Consider the following 21,770-nt stretch of genomic DNA (forward strand, 5'->3'; position numbering starts at 1 on the left):
CATCGAAACCCTAGTAACGAGGCATTGGCTACCTTAAGAGAGTCATAGTTACTCGTCCCAATTGCTCACCCTGTCTGCTATTTTTTCTTACTGCGGCCAGTCTGCCAGAAGCGATATGTCACTAGTTGTGTATCATAAAAGAGTGATCGTTACTCCTCCCAGGGGTTATTCGAGATATCTTAATCGAAACCCTAGTAACGAGGCATTGGCTACCTTAAGAGAGTCATAGTTACTCGTCCCAATTGCTCACCCAGTCTGCCATTTTTTCTTACTGCGGCCAGTCTGCCAGAAGCGATGTGTCACTAATTGTGTATCATAAAAGAGTGATCCTTTCTCCTCCCAGGGGTTATTCGAGATATCTTAATCGAAACCCTAGTAACGAGGCATTGGCTACCTTAAGAGAGTCATAGTTATTCGTCCCAATTGCTCACCCAGTCTGCCATTTTTTCTTACTGCGGCCAGTCTGCCAGAAGCGATATGTCACTAGTTGTGTATCATAAAAGAGTGATCGTTTCTCCTCCCAGGGATTATTCGAGATATCTTAATCGAAACACTAGTAACGAGGCATTGGCTACCTTAAGAGAGTCATAGTTACTCGTCCCAATTGCTCACCCAGTCTGCCATTTTTTCTTACTGTGGCAAGTCTGCCAGAAGCGATATGTCACTAGTTGTGTATCATTAAAGAGTCATCGTTAATCCTCCCAGGGGTTATTCGAGATATCTTAATCGAAACCCTAGTAACGAGGCATGTGCTACCTTAAGAGAGTCATAGTTACTCGTCCTAATTGCTCACACAGTCCAACATTTTTTCTTACTGCAGCCAGTCTGCCAGAAGCGATATGTCACTAGTTGTGTATCCGAAAAGAGTGATCCTTTCTCCTCCCAGGGGTTATTCGAGATATCTTAATCGAAACCCTAGTAACGAGGCATTGGCTACCTTAAGAGAGTCATAGCTACTCGTCCTAATTGCTCACATAGTCTGCCATTTTTTCTTACTGCGGCCAGTCTGCCAGAAGCTATATGTCACTTGTTGTGTATCATAAAAGAGTGATCGTTACTCCTCCCAGGGGTTATTCGAGATATCTTAATCGAAACCCTAGTAACGAGGCATTGGCTACCTTAAGAGAGTCATAGTTACTCGTCCCAATTGCTCACCCAGTCTGCCAGTTTTTCTTACTGCGGCCAGTCTGCCAGAAGCGATATGTCACTAGTTGTGTATCATAAAGGAGTGATCGTTACTCCTCCCAGGTGTTATTCGAGATATCTTAATCGAAACCCTAGTAACGAGGCATTGGCTACCTTAAGAGAGTCATAGTTACTCGTCCCAATTGCTCACCCAGTCTGCCATTTTTTCTTACTGCGGCCAGTCTGCCAGAAGCGATATGTCACTAGTTGTGTATCATAAAAGAGTGATCGTTTCTCCTCCCAGGGGTTATTCGAGATATCTTAATCGAAACCTAGTAACGAGGCATTGGCTACCTTAAGAGAGTCATAGTTACTCGTCCCAATTGCTCACACAGTCTGCCATTTTTCTTACTGTGGCAAGTCTGCCACAAGCGATATGTCACTAGTTGTGTATCATTAAAGAGTCATCGTTAATCCTCCCAGCGGTTATTCGAGATATCTTAATCGAAACCCTAGTAACGAGGCATTGGCTACCTTAAGAGAGTCATAGTTACTCGTCCCAATTGCTCACACAGTCCAACATTTTTTCTTACTGCAGCCAGTCTGCCAGAAGCGATATGTCACTAGTTGTGTATCATAAAAGAACCGTCGTTACTCCTCCGAGGGGTTATTCGAGATATCTTAATCGAATCCCTATTAACGAGGCATTTTCTACCTTACTCGTCCCAATTGCTCACCCAGTCTGCCATTTTTTCTTACTGCGGCCAGTCTGCCAGAAGCGATATGTCAGTAGTTGTGTATCATAAAAGAGTGATCGTTATTCCTCCCAGGGGTTATTCGAGATATCTTAATCGAAACCCTAGTAACGAGGCATTGGCTACCTTAAGAGAGTCATAGTTACTCGTCCCAATTGCTCACCCAGTCTGCCATTTTTTCTTACTGCGGCCAGTCTGCCAGAAGCGATATGTCACTAGTTGTGTATCATAAAAGAGTGATCGTTTCTCCTCCCAATGGTTATTCGAGATATCTTAATCGAAACCCTAGTAACGAGGCATTGGCTACCTTAAGAGAGTCATAGTTACTCGTCCCAATTGCTCACACAGTCTGCCATTTTTCTTACTGTGGCAAGTCTGCCACAAGCGATATGTCACTAGTTGTGTATCATTAAAGACTCATCGTTAATCCTCCCAGGGGTTATTCGAGATATCTTAATCGAAACCCTAGTAACGAGGCATTGGCTACCTTAAGAGAGTCATAGTTACTCGTCCCAATTGCTCACACAGTCCAACATTTTTTCTTACTGCAGCCAGTCTGCCAGAAGCGATATGTCACTACTTGTGTATCATAAAAGAGTGATCGTTAATCCTCCCAGGGGTTATTCGAGATATCTTAATCGAAACCCTAGTACCGAGGCATTGGCTACCTTAAGAGAGACATAGTTACTCGTCCCAATTGCTCACACAGTCCAAAATTTTTTCTTACTGCGGCCAGTCTGCCAGAAGCGATATGTCACTAGTTGTGTATCATAAAAGAGTGATCGTTACTCCTCCCAGGGGTTATTCGAGATATCTTAATCGAAACCCTAGTAACGAGGCATTGGCTACCTTAAGAGAGTCATAGTTACTCGTCCCAATTGCTCACCCAGTCTGCCATTTTTTCTTACTGCGGCCAGTCTGCCAGAAGCGATATGTCACTACTTGTGTATCATAAAAGAGTGATCGTTAATCCTCCCAGGGGTTATTCGAGATATCTTAATCGAAACCCTAGTACCGAGGCATTGGCTACCTTAAGAGAGACATAGTTACTCGTCCCAATTGCTCACACAGTCCAAAATTTTTTCTTACTGCGGCCAGTCTGCCAGAAGCGATATGTCACTAGTTGTGTATCATAAAAGAGTGATCGTTACTCCTCCCAGGGGTTATTCGAGATATCTTAATCGAAACCCTAGTAACGAGGCATTGGCTACCTTAAGAGAGTCATAGTTACTCGTCCCAATTGCTCACCCAGTCTGCCATTTTTTCTTACTGCGGCCAGTCTGCCAGAAGCGATATGTCACTAGTTGTGTATCATAAAAGAGTGATCCTTACTCCTCCCAGGGGTTATTCGAGATATCTTAATCGAAACCCTAGTAACGAGGCATTGGCTACCTTAAGAGAGTCATAGTTACTCGTCCCAATTGCTCACCCAGTCTGCCATTTTTTCTTACTGCGGCCAGTCTGCCAGAAGCGATATGTCACTAGTTGTGTATCGTAAAAGAGTGATCGTTTCTCCTCCCAGGGGTTATTCGAGATATCTTAATCGAAACCCTAGTAACGAGGCATTGGCTACCTTAAGAGAGTCATAGTTACTCGTCCCAATTGCTCACACAGTCTGCCATTTTTCTTACTGTGGCAAGTCTGGCACAAGCGATATGTCACTAGTTGTGTATCATTAAAGAGTCATCGTTAATCCTCCCAGGGGTTATTCGAGATATCTTAATCGAAACCCTAGTAACGAGGCATTGGCTACCTTAAGAGAGTCATAGTTACTCGTCCCAATTGCTCACACAGTCCAACATTTTTTCTTACTGCAGGCAGTCTGCCAGAAGCGATATGTCACTAGTTGTGTATCATAAAAGAACCGTCGTTACTCCTCCGAGGGGTTATTCGAGATATCTTAATCGAATCCCTAGTAACGAGGCATTTTCTACCTTACTCGTCCCAATTGCTCACCCAGTCTGCCATTTTTTCTTACTGCGACCAGTCTGCCAGAAGCGATATGTCACTAGTTGTGTATCATAAAAGAGTGATCGTTTCTCCTCCCAGGGGTTATTCGAGATATCTTAATCGAAACCCTAGTAACGAGGCATTGGCAACCTTAAGAGAGTCATAGTTACTCGTCCCAATTGCTCACACAGTCCAACATTTTTTCTTACTGCAGCCAGTCTGCCAGAAGCGATATGTCACTAGTTGTGTATCATAAAAGAGTGATCCTTTCTCCTCCCAGGGGTTATTCGAGATATCTTAATCGAAACCCTAGTAACGAGGCATTGGCTACCTTAAGAGAGTCATAGCTACTCGTCCCAATTGCTCACCCAGTCTGCCATTTTTTCTTACTGCGGCCAGTCTGCCAGAAGCTATATGTCACTAGTTGTGTATCATAAAAGAGAGATCGTTACTCCTCCCAGGGGTTATTCGAGATATGTTAATCGAAACCCTAGTAACGAGGCATTGGCTACCTTAAGAGAGTCATAGATACTCGTTCCAATTGCTCACCCAGTCTGCCATTTTTTCTTACTGCGGCCAGTCTGCCAGAAGCGATATGTCATTAGTTGTGTATCATAAAAGAGTGATCGTTACTCCTCCCAGGGGTTATTCGAGATATCTTAATCGAAACCCTAGTAACGAGGCATTGGCTACCTTAAGAGAGTCGTAGTTACTCGTCCCAATTGCTCACCGAGTCTGACATTTTTTCTTACAGCAGCCAGTCTGCCAGAAGCGATATGTCACTAGTTGTGTATCCTAAAAGAGTGATCCTTTCTCCTCCCAGGGGTTATTCGAGATATCTTAATCGAAACCCTAGTAACGAGGCATTGGCTACCTTAAGAGAGTCATAGCTACTCGTCCCAATTGCTCACCCAGTCTGCCATTTTTTCTTACTGCGGCCAGTCTGCCAGAAGCTATATGTCACTAGTTGTGTATCCTAAAAGAGTGATCCTTTCTCCTCCCAGGGGTTATTCGAGATATCTTAATCGAAACCCTAGTAACGAGGCATTGGCTACCTTAAGAGAGTCATAGCTACTCGTCCCAATTGCTCACCCAGTCCAACATTTTTTCTTACTGCGGCCAGTCTGCCAGAAGCTATATGTCACTAGTTGTGTATCATAAAAGAGTGATCGTTACTCCTCCCAGGGGCTATTCGAGATATCTTAATCGAAACCCTAGTAACGAGCCATTGGCTACCTTAAGAGAGTCATAGTTACTCGTCCCAATTGCTCACCCAGTCTGCCATTTTTTCTTACTGCGGCCAGTCTGCCAGAAGCGATATGTCACTAGTTGTGTATCATAAAAGAGTGATCGTTACTCCTCCCAGGGGTTATTCGAGATATCTTAATCGAAACCCTAGTAACGAGGCATTGGCTACCTTAAGAGAGTCATAGTTACTCGTCCCAATTGCTCACCCAGTCTGACATTTTTTCTTACTGCGGCCAGTCTGCCAGAAGCGATATGTCACTAGTTGTGTATCATAAAAGAGTGATCGTTACTCCTCCCAGGGGTTATTCGAGATATCTTAATCGAAACCCTACTAACGAGGCATTGCCTACCTTAAGAGAAACATAGTTACTCGTCCCAATTGCTCACCCAGTCTGCCATTTTTTCTTACTGCGGCCAGTCTGCCAGAAGCGATATGTCACTAGTTGTGTATCATAAAAGAGTGATCGTTACTCCTCCCAGGGGTTATTCGAGATATCTTAATCGAAACCCTAGTAACGAGGCATTTTCTGCCTTACTCGTCCCAATTGCTCACCCAGTCTGCCATTTTTTCTTACTGCGACCAGTCTGCCAGAAGCGATATGTCACTAGTTGTGTATCATAAAAGAGTGATCGTTTCTCCTCCCAGGGGTTATTCGAGATATGTTAATCGAAACCCTAGTAACGAGGCATTGGCTACCTTAAGAGAGTCATAGTTACTCGTCCCAATTGCTCACCCAGTCTGCCATTTTTTCTTACTGTGGCAAGTCTGCCAGAAGCGATATGTCACTAGTTGTGTATCATTAAAGAGTCATCGTTAATCGTCCCAGGGGTTATTCGAGATATCTTAATCGAAACCCTAGTAACGAGGCATTGGCTACCTTAAGAGAGTCATAGTTACTCGTCCCAATTGCTCACCCAGTCTGCCATTTTTTCTTACTGCGGCCAGTCTGCCAGAAAGATATGTCACTAGTTGTGTATCATAAAAGAGTGATCGTTACTCCTCCCAGGGGTTATTCGAGATATCTTAATCGAAACCCTAGTAACGAGGCATTGGCTACCTTAAGAGAGTCATAGCCACTCGTCCCAATTGCTCACCCAGTCTGCCATTTTTTCTTACTGTGGCCAGTCTGCCAGAAGCTATATGTCACTAGTTGTGTATCATAAAAGAGTGATCGTTACTCCTCCCAGGGGTTATTCGAGATATCTTAATCGAAACCCTAGTAACGAGGCATTGGCTACCTTAAGAGAGTCATAGTTACTCGTTCCAATTGCTCACCCAGTCTGCCATTTTTTCTTACTGCGGCCAGTCTGCCAGAAGAGATATGTCACTAGTTGTGTATCATAAAAGAGTGATCGTTACTCCTCCCAGGGGTTATTCGAGATATCTTAATCGAAACCCTAGTAACGAGGCATTGGCTACCTTAAGAGAGTCGTAGTTACTCGTCCCAATTGCTCACCGAGTCTGACATTTTTTCTTACAGCGGCCAGTCTGCCAGAAGCGATATGTCACTATTTGTGTATCATAAAAGAGTGATCGCTTCTCCTCAAAGGGGTTATTCGAGATATCTTAATCGAAACCCTAGTAACGAGGCATTGGCTACCTTAAGAGAGTCATAGTTACTCGTCCCAATTGCTCACCCAGTCTGCCATTTTTTCTTACTGCGGCCAGTCTGCCAGAAGCGATATGTCACTAGTTGTGTATCATAAAAGAGTGATCGTTACTCCTCCCAGGGGTTATTCGAGATATCTTAATCGAAACCCTAGTAACGAGGCATTGGCTACCTTAAGAGAGTCGTAGTTACTCGTCCCAATTGCTCACCCAGTCTGCCATTTTTTCTTACTGCGGCCAGTCTGCCAGAAGCGATATGTCACTAGTTGTGTATCATAAAAGAGTGATCCTTTCTCCTCCCAGGGGTTATTCGAGATATCTTAATCGAAACCCTAGTAACGAGGCATTGGCTACCTTAAGAGAGTCATAGTTATTCGTCCCAATTGCTCACCCAGTCTGCCATTTTTTCTTACTGCGGCCAGTCTGCCAGAAGCGATATGTCACTAGTTGTGTATCATAAAAGAGTGATCGTTTCTCCTCCCAGGGATTATTCGAGATATCTTAATCGAAACCCTAGTAACGAGGCATTGGCTACCTTAAGAGAGTCATAGTTACTCGTCCCAATTGCTCACCCAGTCTGCCATTTTTTCTTACTGTGGCAAGTCTGCCAGAAGCGATATGTCACTAGTTGTGTATCGTTAAAGAGTCATCGTTAATCCTCCCAGGGGTTATTCGAGATATCTTAATCGAAACCCTAGTAACGAGGCATTGGCTACCTTAAGAGAGTCATAGCTACTCGTCCTAATTGCTCACACGGTCCAACATTTTTTCTTACTGCAGCCAGTCTGCCAGAAGCGATATGTCACTAGTTGTGTATCCTAAAAGAGTGATCCTTTCTCTTCCCAGGGGTTATTCGAGATATCTTAATCGAAACCCTAGTAACGAGGCATTGGCTACCTTAAGAGAGTCATAGCTACTCGTCCTAATTGCTCACATAGTCCGCCATTTTTTCTTACTGCGGCCAGTCTGCCAGAAGCTATATGACACTTGTTGTGTATCATAAAAGAGTGATCGTTACTCCTCCCAGGGGTTATTCGAGATATCTTAATCGAAACCCTAGTAACGAGGCATTGGCTACCTTAAGAGAGTCATAGTTACTCGTCCCAATTGCTCACCCAGTCTGCCATTTTTTCTTACAGCGGCCAGTCTGCCAGAAGCGATATGTCACTAGTTGTGTATCATAAAGGAGTGATCGTTACTCCTCCCAGGGGTTATTCGAGATATCATAATCGAAACCCTAGTAACGAGGCATTGGCTACCTTAAGAGAGTCATAGTTACTCGTCCCAATTGCTCACCCAGTCTGCCATTTTTTCTTACTGCGGCCAGTCTGCCAGAAGCGATATGTCAGTAGTTGTGTATCATAAAAGAGTGATCGTTACTCCTCCCAGGGGTTATTCGAGATATCTTAATCGAAACCCTAGTAACGAGGCATTGGCTACCTTAAGAGAGTCATAGTTACTCGTCCCAATTGCTCACCCAGTCTGCCATTTTTTCTTACTGCGGCCAGTCTGCCAGAAGCGATATGTCACTAGTTGTGTATCATAAAAGAGTAATCGTTTCTCCTCCCAGGGGTTATTCGAGATATCTTAATCGAAACCCTAGTAACGAGGCATTGGCTACCTTAAGAGAGTCATAGTTACTCGTCCCAATTGCTCACCCAGTCTGCCATTTTTCTTACTGTGGCAAGTCTGCCAGAAGCGATATGTCACTAGTTGCGTATCATTAAAGAGTCATCGTTAATCCTCCCAGGGGTTATTCGAGATATCTTAATCGAAACCCTAGTAACGAGGCATTGGCTACCTTAAGAGAGTCATAGTTACTCGTCCCAATTGCTCACACAGTCCAACATTTTTTCTTACTGCAGCCAGTCTGCCAGAAGCGATATGTCACTAGTTGTGTATCATAAAAGAACCGTCGTTACTCCTCCGAGGGGTTATTCGAGATATCTTAATCGAATCCCTAGTAACGAGGCATTTTCTACCTTACTCGTCCCAATTGCTCACCCAGTCTGCCATTTTTTCTTACTGCGGCCAGTCTGCCAGAAGCGATATGTCAGTAGTTGTGTATCATAAAAGAGTGATCGTTACTCCTCCCAGGGGCTATTCGAGATATCTTAATCGAAACCCTAGTAACGAGGCATTGGCTACCTTAAGAGAGTCATAGTTACTCGTCCCAATTGCTCACACAGTCTGCCATTTTTCTTACTGTGGCAAGTCTGCCACAAGCGATATGTCACTAGTTGTGTATCATTAAAGAGTCTTCGTTAATCCTCCCAGGGGTTATTCGAGATATGTTAATCGAAACCCTAGTAACGAGGCATTGGCTGCCTTAAGAGAGTCATAGTTACTCGTCCCAATTGCTCACACAGTCCAACATTTTTTCTTACTGCAGCCAGTCTGCCAGAAGCGATATGTCACTAGTTGTGTATCATAAAAGAACCGTCGTTACTTCTCCGAGGGGTTATTCGAGATATCTTAATCGAATCCCTAGTAACGAGGCATTTTCTACCTTACTCGTCCCAATTGCTCACCCAGTCTGCCATTTTTTCTTACTGCGGCCAGTCTGCCAGAAGCGATATGTCACTAGTTGTGTATCATAAAAGAGTGATCCTTTCTCCTCCCAGGGGTTATTCGAGATATCTTAATCGAAACCCTAGTAACGAGGCATTGGCTACCTTAAGAGAGTCATAGTTATTCGTCCCAATTGCTCACCCAGTCTGCCATTTTTTCTTACTGCGGCCAGTCTGCCAGAAGCGATATGTCACTAGTTGTGTATCATAAAAGAGTGATCGTTTCTCCTCCCAGGGATTATTCGAGATATCTTAATCGAAACCCTAGTAACGAGGCATTGGCTACCTTAAGAGAGTCATAGTTACTCGTCCCAATTGCTCACCCAGTCTGCCATTTTTTCTTACTGTGGCAAGTCTGCCAGAAGCGATATGTCACTAGTTGTGTATCGTTAAAGAGTCATCGTTAATCCTCCCAGGGGTTATTCGAGATATCTTAATCGAAACCCTAGTAACGAGGCATTGGCTACCTTAAGAGAGTCATAGCTACTCGTCCTAATTGCTCACACGGTCCAACATTTTTTCTTACTGCAGCCAGTCTGCCAGAAGCGATATGTCACTAGTTGTGTATCCTAAAAGAGTGATCCTTTCTCTTCCCAGGGGTTATTCGAGATATCTTAATCGAAACCCTAGTAACGAGGCATTGGCTACCTTAAGAGAGTCATAGCTACTCGTCCTAATTGCTCACATAGTCCGCCATTTTTTCTTACTGCGGCCAGTCTGCCAGAAGCTATATGACACTTGTTGTGTATCATAAAAGAGTGATCGTTACTCCTCCCAGGGGTTATTCGAGATATCTTAATCGAAACCCTAGTAACGAGGCATTGGCTACCTTAAGAGAGTCATAGTTACTCGTCCCAATTGCTCACCCAGTCTGCCATTTTTTCTTACAGCGGCCAGTCTGCCAGAAGCGATATGTCACTAGTTGTGTATCATAAAGGAGTGATCGTTACTCCTCCCAGGGGTTATTCGAGATATCATAATCGAAACCCTAGTAACGAGGCATTGGCTACCTTAAGAGAGTCATAGTTACTCGTCCCAATTGCTCACCCAGTCTGCCATTTTTTCTTACTGCGGCCAGTCTGCCAGAAGCGATATGTCAGTAGTTGTGTATCATAAAAGAGTGATCGTTACTCCTCCCAGGGGTTATTCGAGATATCTTAATCGAAACCCTAGTAACGAGGCATTGGCTACCTTAAGAGAGTCATAGTTACTCGTCCCAATTGCTCACCCAGTCTGCCATTTTTTCTTACTGCGGCCAGTCTGCCAGAAGCGATATGTCACTAGTTGTGTATCATAAAAGAGTAATCGTTTCTCCTCCCAGGGGTTATTCGAGATATCTTAATCGAAACCCTAGTAACGAGGCATTGGCTACCTTAAGAGAGTCATAGTTACTCGTCCCAATTGCTCACCCAGTCTGCCATTTTTCTTACTGTGGCAAGTCTGCCAGAAGCGATATGTCACTAGTTGCGTATCATTAAAGAGTCATCGTTAATCCTCCCAGGGGTTATTCGAGATATCTTAATCGAAACCCTAGTAACGAGGCATTGGCTACCTTAAGAGAGTCATAGTTACTCGTCCCAATTGCTCACACAGTCCAACATTTTTTCTTACTGCAGCCAGTCTGCCAGAAGCGATATGTCACTAGTTGTGTATCATAAAAGAACCGTCGTTACTCCTCCGAGGGGTTATTCGAGATATCTTAATCGAATCCCTAGTAACGAGGCATTTTCTACCTTACTCGTCCCAATTGCTCACCCAGTCTGCCATTTTTTCTTACTGCGGCCAGTCTGCCAGAAGCGATATGTCAGTAGTTGTGTATCATAAAAGAGTGATCGTTACTCCTCCCAGGGGCTATTCGAGATATCTTAATCGAAACCCTAGTAACGAGGCATTGGCTACCTTAAGAGAGTCATAGTTACTCGTCCCAATTGCTCACACAGTCTGCCATTTTTCTTACTGTGGCAAGTCTGCCACAAGCGATATGTCACTAGTTGTGTATCATTAAAGAGTCTTCGTTAATCCTCCCAGGGGTTATTCGAGATATGTTAATCGAAACCCTAGTAACGAGGCATTGGCTGCCTTAAGAGAGTCATAGTTACTCGTCCCAATTGCTCACACAGTCCAACATTTTTTCTTACTGCAGCCAGTCTGCCAGAAGCGATATGTCACTAGTTGTGTATCATAAAAGAACCGTCGTTACTCCTCCGAGGGGTTATTCGAGATATCTTAATCGAATCCCTAGTAACGAGGCATTTTCTACCTTACTCGTCCCAATTGCTCACCCAGTCTGCCATTTTTTCTTACTGCGACCTGTCTGCCAGAAGCGATATGTCACTAGTTGTGTATCATAAAAGAGTGATCGTTTCTCCTCCCAGGGGTTATTCGAGATATCTTAATCGAAACCCTAGTAACGAGGCATTGGCTACCTTAAGAGAGTCATAGTTACTCGTCCCAATTGCTCACACAGTCCAACATTTTTTCTTACTGCAGCCAGTCTGCCAGAAGCGATATGTCACTAGTTGTGTATCATAAAAGAGTGATCCTTTCTCCTCCCAGGGGTTATTCGAGATATCTTAATCGAAACCCTAGTAACGAGGCATTGGCTACCTTAAGAGAGTCATAGCTACTCGTCCCAATTGCTCACCCAGTCTGCCATTATTTCTTACTGCGGCCAGTCTGCCAGAAGCTATATGTCACTAGTTGTGTATCATAAAAGAGTGATCGTTACTCCTCCCAGGGGTTATTCGAGATATCTTAATCGAAACCCTAGTAACGAGGCATTGGCTACCTTAAGAGAGTCATAGTTACTCGTCCCAATTGCTCACACAGTCCAACATTTTTTCTTACTGTAGCCAGTCTGCCAGAAGCGATATGTCACTAGTTGTGTATCCTAAAAGAGTGATCCTTTCTCCTCCCAGGGGTTATTCGAGATATCTTAATCGAAACCCTAGTAACGAGGCATTGGCTACCTTAAGAGAGTCATAGCTACTCATCCCAATTGCTCACACAGTCTGCCATTTTTTCTTACTGCGGCCAGTCTGCCAGAAGCTATATGTCACTAGTTGTGTATCATAAAAGAGTGATCGTTACTCCTCCCAGGGGTTATTCGAGATATCTTAATCGAAACCCTAGTAACGAGGCATTGGCTATCTTAAGAGAGTCATAGTTACTCGTTCCAATTGCTCACCCAGTCTGCCATTTTTTCTTACTGCGGCCAGTCTGCCAGAAGCGATATGTCACTAGTTGTGTATCATAAAAGAGTGATCGTTACTACTCCCAGGGGTTATTCGAAATATCTTAATCGAATCCCTAGTAACGAGGCATTGGCTACCTTAAGAGAGTCATAGTTACTCGTCCCAATTGCTCACCCAGTCTGCCATTTTTTCTTACTGCGGCCAGTCTGCCAGAAGTGATATGTCACTAGTTGTGTATCATAAAAGAGTGATCCTTTCTCCTCCCAGGGGTTATTCGAGATATCTTAATCGAAACCCTAGTAACGAGGCATTGGCTACCTTAAGAGAGTCATAGTTACTCGTCCCAATTGCTCACCCAGTTTGCCATTTTTTCTTACTGCGGCCAGTCTGCCAGATGCGATATGTCACTAGTTGTGTATCATAAAAGAGTGATCGTTTATCCTCCCTGGGGTTATTCGAGATATCTTAATCGAAACCCTAGTAACGAGGCATTGGCTACCTTAAGAGAGTCATAGTTACTCGTCCCAATTGCTCACCCAGTCTGCCATTTTTCTTACTGTGGCAAGTCTGCCAGAAGCGATATGTCACTAGTTGTGTATCATTAAAGAGTCATCGTTAATCCTCCCAGGGGTTATTCGAGATATCTTAATCGAAACCCTAGTAACGAGGCATTGGCTACCTTAAGAGCGTCATAGTTACTTGTCCCAATTGCTCACCCAGTCTGCCATTTTTCTTACTATGTCAAGTCTGCCAGAAGCGATATGTCACTAGTTGTGTATCATTAAAGAGTCATCGTTAATCCTCCCAGGGGTTATTCGAGATATCTTAATCGAAACCCTAGTAACGAGGCATTGGCTACCTTAAGAGAGTCATAGTTACTCGTCCCAATTGCTCACACAGTCCTACATTTTTTCTTACTGCAGCCAGTCTGCCAGAAGCGATATGTCACTAGTTGTGTATCCTAAAAGAGTGATCCTTTCTCCTCCCAGGGGTTATTCGAGATATCTTAATCGAAACCCTAGTAACGAGGCATTGGCTACCTTAAGAGAATCATAGCTACTCGTCCCAATTGCTCACCCAATCTGCCATTTTTTCTTACTGCTGCCAGTCTGCCAGAAGCTATATGTCACTTGTTGTGTATCATAAAAGAGTGATCGTTCCTCCTCCCAGGGGTTATTCGAGATATCTTAATCGAAACCCTAGTAACGAGGCATTGGCTACCTTAAGATTGTCATAGTTACTCGTCCCAATTGCTCACCCAGTCTGCCATTTATTCTTACTGCGGCCAGTCTGCCAGAAGCGATATGTCACTAGTTGTGTATCATAAAGGAATGATCGTTACTCCTCCCAGGGGTTATTCGAGATATCTTAATCGAAACCCTAGTAACGAGGCATTGGCTATCTTAAGAGAGTCATAGTTACTCGTTCCAATTGCTCACCCAGTCTGCCATTTTTTCTTACTGCGGCCAGTCTGCCAGAAGCGATATGTCACTAGTTGTGTATCATAAAAGAGTGATCGTTACTCCTCCCAGGGGTTATTCGAGATATCTTAATCGAAACCCTAGTAACGAGGCATTGGCTACCTTAAGAGAGTCATAGTTACTCGTCCCAATTGCTCACCGAGTCTGACATTTTTTCTTACAGCAGCCAGTCTGCCAGAAGCGATGTGTCACTAGTTGTGTATCATAAAAGAGAGATCGCTTCTCCTCCCAGGGGTTATTCGAGATATCTTAATCGAAACCCTAGTAACGAGGCATTGGCTACCTTAAGAGAGTCATAGTTACTCGTCCCAATTGCTCACCCAGTCTGCCATTTTTTCTTACTGCGGCCAGTCTGCCAGAAGCGATATGTCACTAGTTGTGTATCATAAAAGAGTGATCGTTACTCCTCCCAGGGGTTATTCGAAATATCTTAATCGAAACCCTAGTAACGAGGCATTGGCTACCTTAAGAGAGTCATAGTTACTCGTCCCAATTGCTCACCCAGTCTGCATTTTTTCTTACTGTGGCCAGTCTGCCAGAAGCGATATGTCACTAGTTGTGTATCATAAAAGAGTGACCTTTCTCCTCCCAGGGGTTATTCGAGATATCTTAATCGAAACCCTAGTAACGAGGCATTGGCTACCTTAAGAGAGTCATAGTTACTCGTCCCAATTGCTCACCCAGTCTGCCATTTTTTCTTACTGCGGCCAGTCTGCCAGAAGCGATATGTCACTAGTTGTGTATCATAAAAGAGTGATCGTTTGTCCTCCAAGGGGTTATTCGAGATATCTTAATCGAAACCCTAGTAACGAGGCATTGGCTACCTTAAGAGAGTCATAGTTACTCGTCCCAATTGCTCACCCAGTCTGCCATTTTTCTTACTGTGGCAAGTCTGCCAGAAGCGATATGTCACTAGTTGTGTATCATTAAAGAGTCATCGTTAATCCTCCCAGGGGTTATTCGAGATATCTTAATCGAAACCCTAGTAACGAGGCATTGGCTACCTTAAGAGAGTCATAGTTACTCGTCCCAATTGCTCACCCAGTCTGCCATTTTTTCTTACTGCGGCCAGTCTGCCAGAAGCGATATGTCACTAGTTGTGTATCATAAAAGAGTGATCGTTTCTCCTCCAAGGGGTTATTCGAGATATCTTAATCGAAACCCTAATAACGAGGCATTGGCTACCTTAAGAGAGTCATAGCTACTCGTCCCAATTGCTCACCCAGTCTGCCATTTTTCTTACTGTGGCAAGTCTGCCAGAAGCGATATGTCACTAGTTGTGTATCATTAAAGAGTCATCGTTAATTCTCCCAGGGGTTATTCGAGATATCTTAATCGAAACCCTAGTAACGAGGGATTGGCTACCTTAAGAGAGTCATAGTTACTCGTCCCAATTGCTCACACAGTCCAACATTTTTTCTTACTGTAGCCAGTCTGCCAGAAGCGATATGTCACTAGTTGTGTATCCTAAAAGAGTGATCCTTTCTCCTCCCAGGGGTTATTCGAGATATCTTAATCGAAACCCTAGTAACGAGGCATTGGCTACCTTAAGAGAGTCATAGCTACTCGTCCCAATTGCTCACGCAGTCTGCCATTTTTTCTTACTGCGGCCAGTCTGCCAGAAGCGATATGTCACTAGTTGTGTATCATAAAAGAGTGATCGTTACTCCTCCCAGGGGTTATTCGAAATATCTTAATCGAAACCCTAGTAACGAGGCATTGGCTACCATAAGAGAGTCATAGTTACTCGTCCCAATTGCTCACCCAGTCTGAAATTTTTTCTTACTCCGGCCAGTCTGCCAGAAGCTATATGTCACTAGTTGTGTATCCTAAAAGAGTGATCCTTTCTCCTCCCAGGGGTTATTCGAGATATCTTAATCGAAACCCTAGTAACGAGGCATTGGCTACCTTAAGAGAGTCATAGTTACTCGTCCCAATTGCTCACCCAGTCTGCCATTTTTTCTTACTGCGGCCAGTCTGCCAGATGCGATATGTCACTAGTTGTGTATCATAAAAGAGTGATCGTTTATCCTCCCTGGGGTTATTCGAGATATCTTAATCGAAACCCTAGTAACGAGGCATTGGCTACCTTAAGAGAGTCATAGTTACTCGTCCCAATTGCTCACCCAGTCTGCCATTTTTTTTACTGTGGCAAGTCTGCCAGAAGCGATATGTCACTAGTTGTGTATCATTAAAGAGTCATCGTTAATCCTCCCAGGGCTTATTCGAGATATCTTATTCGAAACCCTAGTAACGAGGCATTGGCTACCTTAAGAGAGTCATAGTTACTCGTCCCAATTGTTCACCCAGTCTGCCATTTTTCTTACTGTGTCAAGTCTGCCAGAAGCGATATGTCACTAGTTGTGTATCATTAAAGAGTCATCGTTAATCCTCCCAGGGGTTATTCGAGATATCTTAATCGAAACCCTAGTAACGAGGCATTGGCTACCTTAAGAGAGTCATAGTTACTCGTCCCAATTGCTCACCCAGTCTGCATTTTTTCTTACTGTGGCCAGTCTGCCAGAAGCGATATGTCACTAGTTGTGTATCATAAAAGAGTGACCTTTCTCCTCCCAGGGGTTATTCGAGATATCTTAATCGAAACCCTAGTAACGAGGCATTGGCTACCTTAAGAGAGTCATAGTTACTCGTCCCAATTGCTCACCCAGTCTGCCATTTTTTCTTACTGCGGCCAGTCTGCCAGAAGCGATATGTCACTAGTTGTGTATCATAAAAGAGTGATCGTTTGTCCTCCAAGGGGTTATTCGAGATATCTTAATCGAAACCCTAGTAACGAGGCATTGGCTACCTTAAGAGAGTCATAGTTACTCGTCCCAATTGCTCACCCAGTCTGCCATTTTTCTTACTGTGGCAAGTCTGCCAGAAGCGATATGTCACTAGTTGTGTATCATTAAAGAGTCATCGTTAATCCTCCCAGGGGTTATTCGAGATATCTTAATCGAAACCCTAGTAACGAGGCATTGGCTACCTTAAGAGAGTCATAGTTACTCGTCCCAATTGCTCACACAGTCCAACATTTTTTCTTACTGCAGGCAGTCTGCCAGAAGCGATATGTCACTAGTTGTGTATCATAAAAGAACCGTCGTTACTCCTCCGAGGGGTTATTCGAGATATCTTAATCGAAACCCTAGTAACGAGGCATTGGCTACCTTAAGAGAGTCATAGTTACTCGTCCCAATTGCTCACACAGTCTGCCATTTTTTCTTACTGCGGCCAGTCTGCCAGAAGCGATATGTCACTAGTTGTGTATCATAAAAGAGTGATCGTTTCTCCTCCAAGGGGTTATTCGAGATATCTTAATCGAAACCCTAATAACGAGGCATTGGCTACCTTAAGAGAGTCATAGCTACTCGTCCCAATTGCTCACCCAGTCTGCCATTTTTCTTACTGTGGCAAGTCTGCCAGAAGCGATATGTCACTAGTTGTGTATCATTAAAGAGTCATCGTTAATTCTCCCAGGGGTTATTCGAGATATCTTAATCGAAACCCTAGTAACGAGGCATTGGCTACCTTAAGAGAGTCATAGTTACTCGTCCCAATTGCTCACACAGTCCAACATTTTTTCTTACTGTAGCCAGTCTGCCAGAAGCGATATGTCACTAGTTGTGTATCCTAAAAGAGTGATCCTTTCTCCTCCCAGGGGTTATTCGAGATATCTTAATCGAAACCCTAGTAACGAGGCATTGGCTACCTTAAGAGAGTCATAGCTACTCGTCCCAATTGCTCACGCAGTCTGCCATTTTTTCTTACTGCGGCCAGTCTGCCAGAAGCGATATGTCACTAGTTGTGTATCATAAAAGAGTGATCGTTACTCCTCCCAGGGGTTATTCGAAATATCTTAATCGAAACCCTAGTAACGAGGCATTGGCTACCATAAGAGAGTCATAGTTACTCGTCCCAATTGCTCACCCAGTCTGAAATTTTTTCTTACTCCGGCCAGTCTGCCAGAAGCTATATGTCACTAGTTGTGTATCATAAAAGAGTGATCCTTTCTCCTCCCAGGGGTTATTCGAGATATCTTAATCGAAACCCTAGTAACGAGGCATTGGCTACCTTAAGAGAGTCATAGTTACTCGTCCCAATTGCTCACCCAGTCTGCCATTTTTTCTTACTGCGGCCAGTCTGCCAGATGCGATATGTCACTAGTTGTGTATCATAAAAGAGTGATCGTTTATCCTCCCTGGGGTTATTCGAGATATCTTAATCGAAACCCTAGTAACGAGGCATTGGCTACCTTAAGAGAGTCATAGTTACTCGTCCCAATTGCTCACCCAGTCTGCCATTTTTTTTACTGTGGCAAGTCTGCCAGAAGCGATATGTCACTAGTTGTGTATCATTAAAGAGTCATCGTTAATCCTCCCAGGGCTTATTCGAGATATCTTATTCGAAACCCTAGTAACGAGGCATTGGCTACCTTAAGAGAGTCATAGTTACTCGTCCCAATTGTTCACCCAGTCTGCCATTTTTCTTACTGTGTCAAGTCTGCCAGAAGCGATATGTCACTAGTTGTGTATCATTAAAGAGTCATCGTTAATCCTCCCAGGGGTTATTCGAGATATCTTAATCGAAACCCTAGTAACGAGGCATTGGCTACCTTAAGAGAGTCATAGTTACTCGTCCCAATTGCTCACACAGTCCAACATTTTTTCTTACTGCAGCCAGTCTGCCAGAAGCGATATGTCACTAGTTGTGTATCCTAAAAGAGTGATCCTTTCTCCTCCCAGGGGTTATTCGAGATATCTTAATCGAAACCCTAGTAACGAGGCATTGGCTACCTTAAGAGATTCATAGCTACTCGTCCCAATTGCTCACCCAGTCTGCCATTTATTCTTACTGCGGCCAGTCTGCCAGAAGCTATATGTCACTTGTTGTGTATCATAAAAGAGTGATCGTTACTCCTCCCAGGGGTTATTCGAGATATCTTAATCGAAACCCTAGTAACGAGGCATTGGCTACCTTAAGAGAGTCATAGTTACTCGTCCCAATTGCTCACCCAGTCTGCCATTTTTTCTTACAGCGGCCAGTCTGCCAGAAGCAATATGTCACTAGTTGTGTATCATAAAAGAGTGATCCTTTCTCCTCCCAGGGGTTATTCGAGATATCTTAATCAAAACCCTAGTAACGAGGCATTGGCTACCTTAAGAGAGTCATAGTTACTCGTCCCAATTGCTCACCCAGTCTGCCATTTTTTCTTAGTGCGGCCAGTCTGCCAGAAGCGATATGTCACTAGTTGTGTATCATAAAAGAGTGATCGTTTATCCTCCCAGGGGTTATTCGAGATATCTTAATCGAAACCCTAGTAACGAGGCATTGGCTACCTTAAGAGAGTCATAGTTACTCGTCCCAATTGCTCACCTAGTCTGCCATTTTTCTTACTGTGGCAAGTCTGCCAGAAGCGATATGTCACTAGTTGTGTATCATTAAAGAGTCATCGTTAATCCTCCCAGGGGTTATTCGAGATATCTTAATCGAAACCCTAGTAACGAGGCATTGGCTACCTTAAGAGAGTCATAGTTACTCGTCCCAATTGCTCACACAGTCCAACATTTTTTCTTACTGCAGCCAGTCTGCCAGAAGCGATATGTCACTAGTTGTGTATCCTAAAAGAGTGATCCTTTCTCATCCCAGGGGTTATTCGAGATATCTTAATCGAAATCCTAGTAACGAGGCATTGGCTACCTTAAGAGAGTCATAGCTACTCGTCCCAATTGCTCACCCAGTCTGCCATTTTTTCTTACTGCGGCCAGTCTGCCAGAAGCTATATGTCACTTGTTGTGTATCATAAAAGAGTGATCGTTACTCCTCCTAGGGGTTATTCGAGATATCTTAATGGAAACCCTGGTAACGAGGCATTGGCTACCTTAAGAGAGTCATAGTTACTCGTCCCAATTGGTCACCCAGTCTGCCATTTTTTCTTACTGCGGCCAGTCTGCCAGAAGCGATATGTCACTAGTTGTGTATCATAAAAGAGTGATCGTTACTCCTCCCAGGGGTTATTCGAGATATCTTAATCGAAACCCTAGTAACGAGGCATTGGCTACCTTAAGAGAGTCATAGTTACTCGTCCCAATTGCTCACCCAGTCTGCCATTTTTTCTTACTGCGGCCAGTCAGCCAGAAGCGATATGTCACTAGTTGTGTATCATAAAAGAGTGATCGTTACTCCTCCCAGGGGTTATTCGAGATATCTTAATCGAAACCCTAGTAACGAGGTATTGGCTACCTTAAGAGAGTCATAGTTACTTGTCCCAATTGCTCACCCAGTCTGCCATTTTTTCTTACTGCGGCCAGTCTGCCAGAAGCGATATGTCACTAGTTGTGTATCATAAAAGAGTGATCGTTACTCCTCCCAGGGGTTATTCGAGATATCTTAATCGAAACCCTAGTAACGAGGCATTGGCTACCTTAAGAGAGTCATAGTTACTCGTCCCAATTGCTCACCCAGTCTGCCATTTTTTCTTACTGCGGCCAGTCTGCCAGAAGCGATATGTCACTAGATGTGTATCAAAAAAGAGTGATCGTTACTCCTCCCAGGGGTTATTCGAGATATCGTAATCGAAACCCTAGTAACGAGGTATTGGCTACCTTAAGAGAGTCATAGTTACTCGTCCCAATTGCTCACCCAGTCTGCCATTTTCTCTTACTGCGGCTAGTCTCCCAGAAGCGATATGTCACTAGTTGTGTATCATAAAAGAGTGATCGTTAATCCTCCCAGGGGTTATTCGAGATATCTTAATCGAAACCCTAGTAACGAGGCATTGGCTAGCTTAAGAGAGTCATAGTTTCTCGTCCCAATTGCTCACACAGTCCAACATTTTTTCTTACTGCTGCCAGTCTGCCAGAAGCGATATGTCACTAGTTGTGTATCATAAAAGAGTGATCGTTTCTCCTCCCAGGGGTTATTCGAGATATCTTAATCGAAACCCTAGTAACGAGGCATTGGCTGCCTTAAGAGAGTCATAGCTACTCGTCCCAATTGCTCACCCAGTCTGCCATTTTTTCTTACTGCGGCCAGTCTGCCAGAAGCTATATGTCACTAGTTGTGTATCATAAAAGAGTGATCGTTACTCCTCCCAGGGGTTATTAGAGATATCTTAATCGAAACCCTAGTAACGAGGCATTGGCTACCTTAAGAGAGTCATAGTTACTCGTCCCAATTGCTCACCCAGTCTGCCATTTTTTCTTACTGCGGCCAGTCTGCCAGAAGCGATATGTCACTAGTTGTGTATCATAAAAGAGTGATCGTTACTCCTCCCAGGGGTTATTCGAGATATCTTAATCGAAACCCTAGTAACGAGGCATTGGCTACCTTAAGAGAGTCATAGTTACTCGTCACAATTGCTCACCCAGTCTGACATTTTTTCTTACTGCGGCCAGTCTGCCAGAAGCGATATGTCACTAGTTGTGTATCATAAAAGAGTGATCGTTAATCCTCCCAGGGGTTATTCGAGATATCTTAATCGAAACCCTAGTAACGAGGCATTGGCTACCTTAAGAGAGTCATAGTTACTCGTCCCAATTGCTCACGCAGTCTGCCATTTTTTCTTACTGCGGCCAGTCTGCCAGAAGCGATATGTCACTAGTTGTGTATCATAAAAGAGTGATCGATACTCCTCCCAGGGGTTATTCGAGATATCTTAATCGAAAACCTAGTAACGAGTCATTGGCTACCTTACGAGAGTCATAGTTACTCGTCCCAATTGCTCACCCAGTCTGCCATTTTTTCTTACTGTGGCAAGTCTGCCAGAAGCGATATGTCACTAGTTGTGTATCATTAAAGAGTCATCGTTAATCCTCCCAGGGGTTATTCGAGATATC

Source organism: Schistocerca gregaria, chromosome X (genome assembly GCF_023897955.1).
Source record: "Schistocerca gregaria isolate iqSchGreg1 chromosome X, iqSchGreg1.2, whole genome shotgun sequence".
Taxonomy (NCBI): Eukaryota; Metazoa; Arthropoda; class Insecta; order Orthoptera; family Acrididae; genus Schistocerca; species Schistocerca gregaria.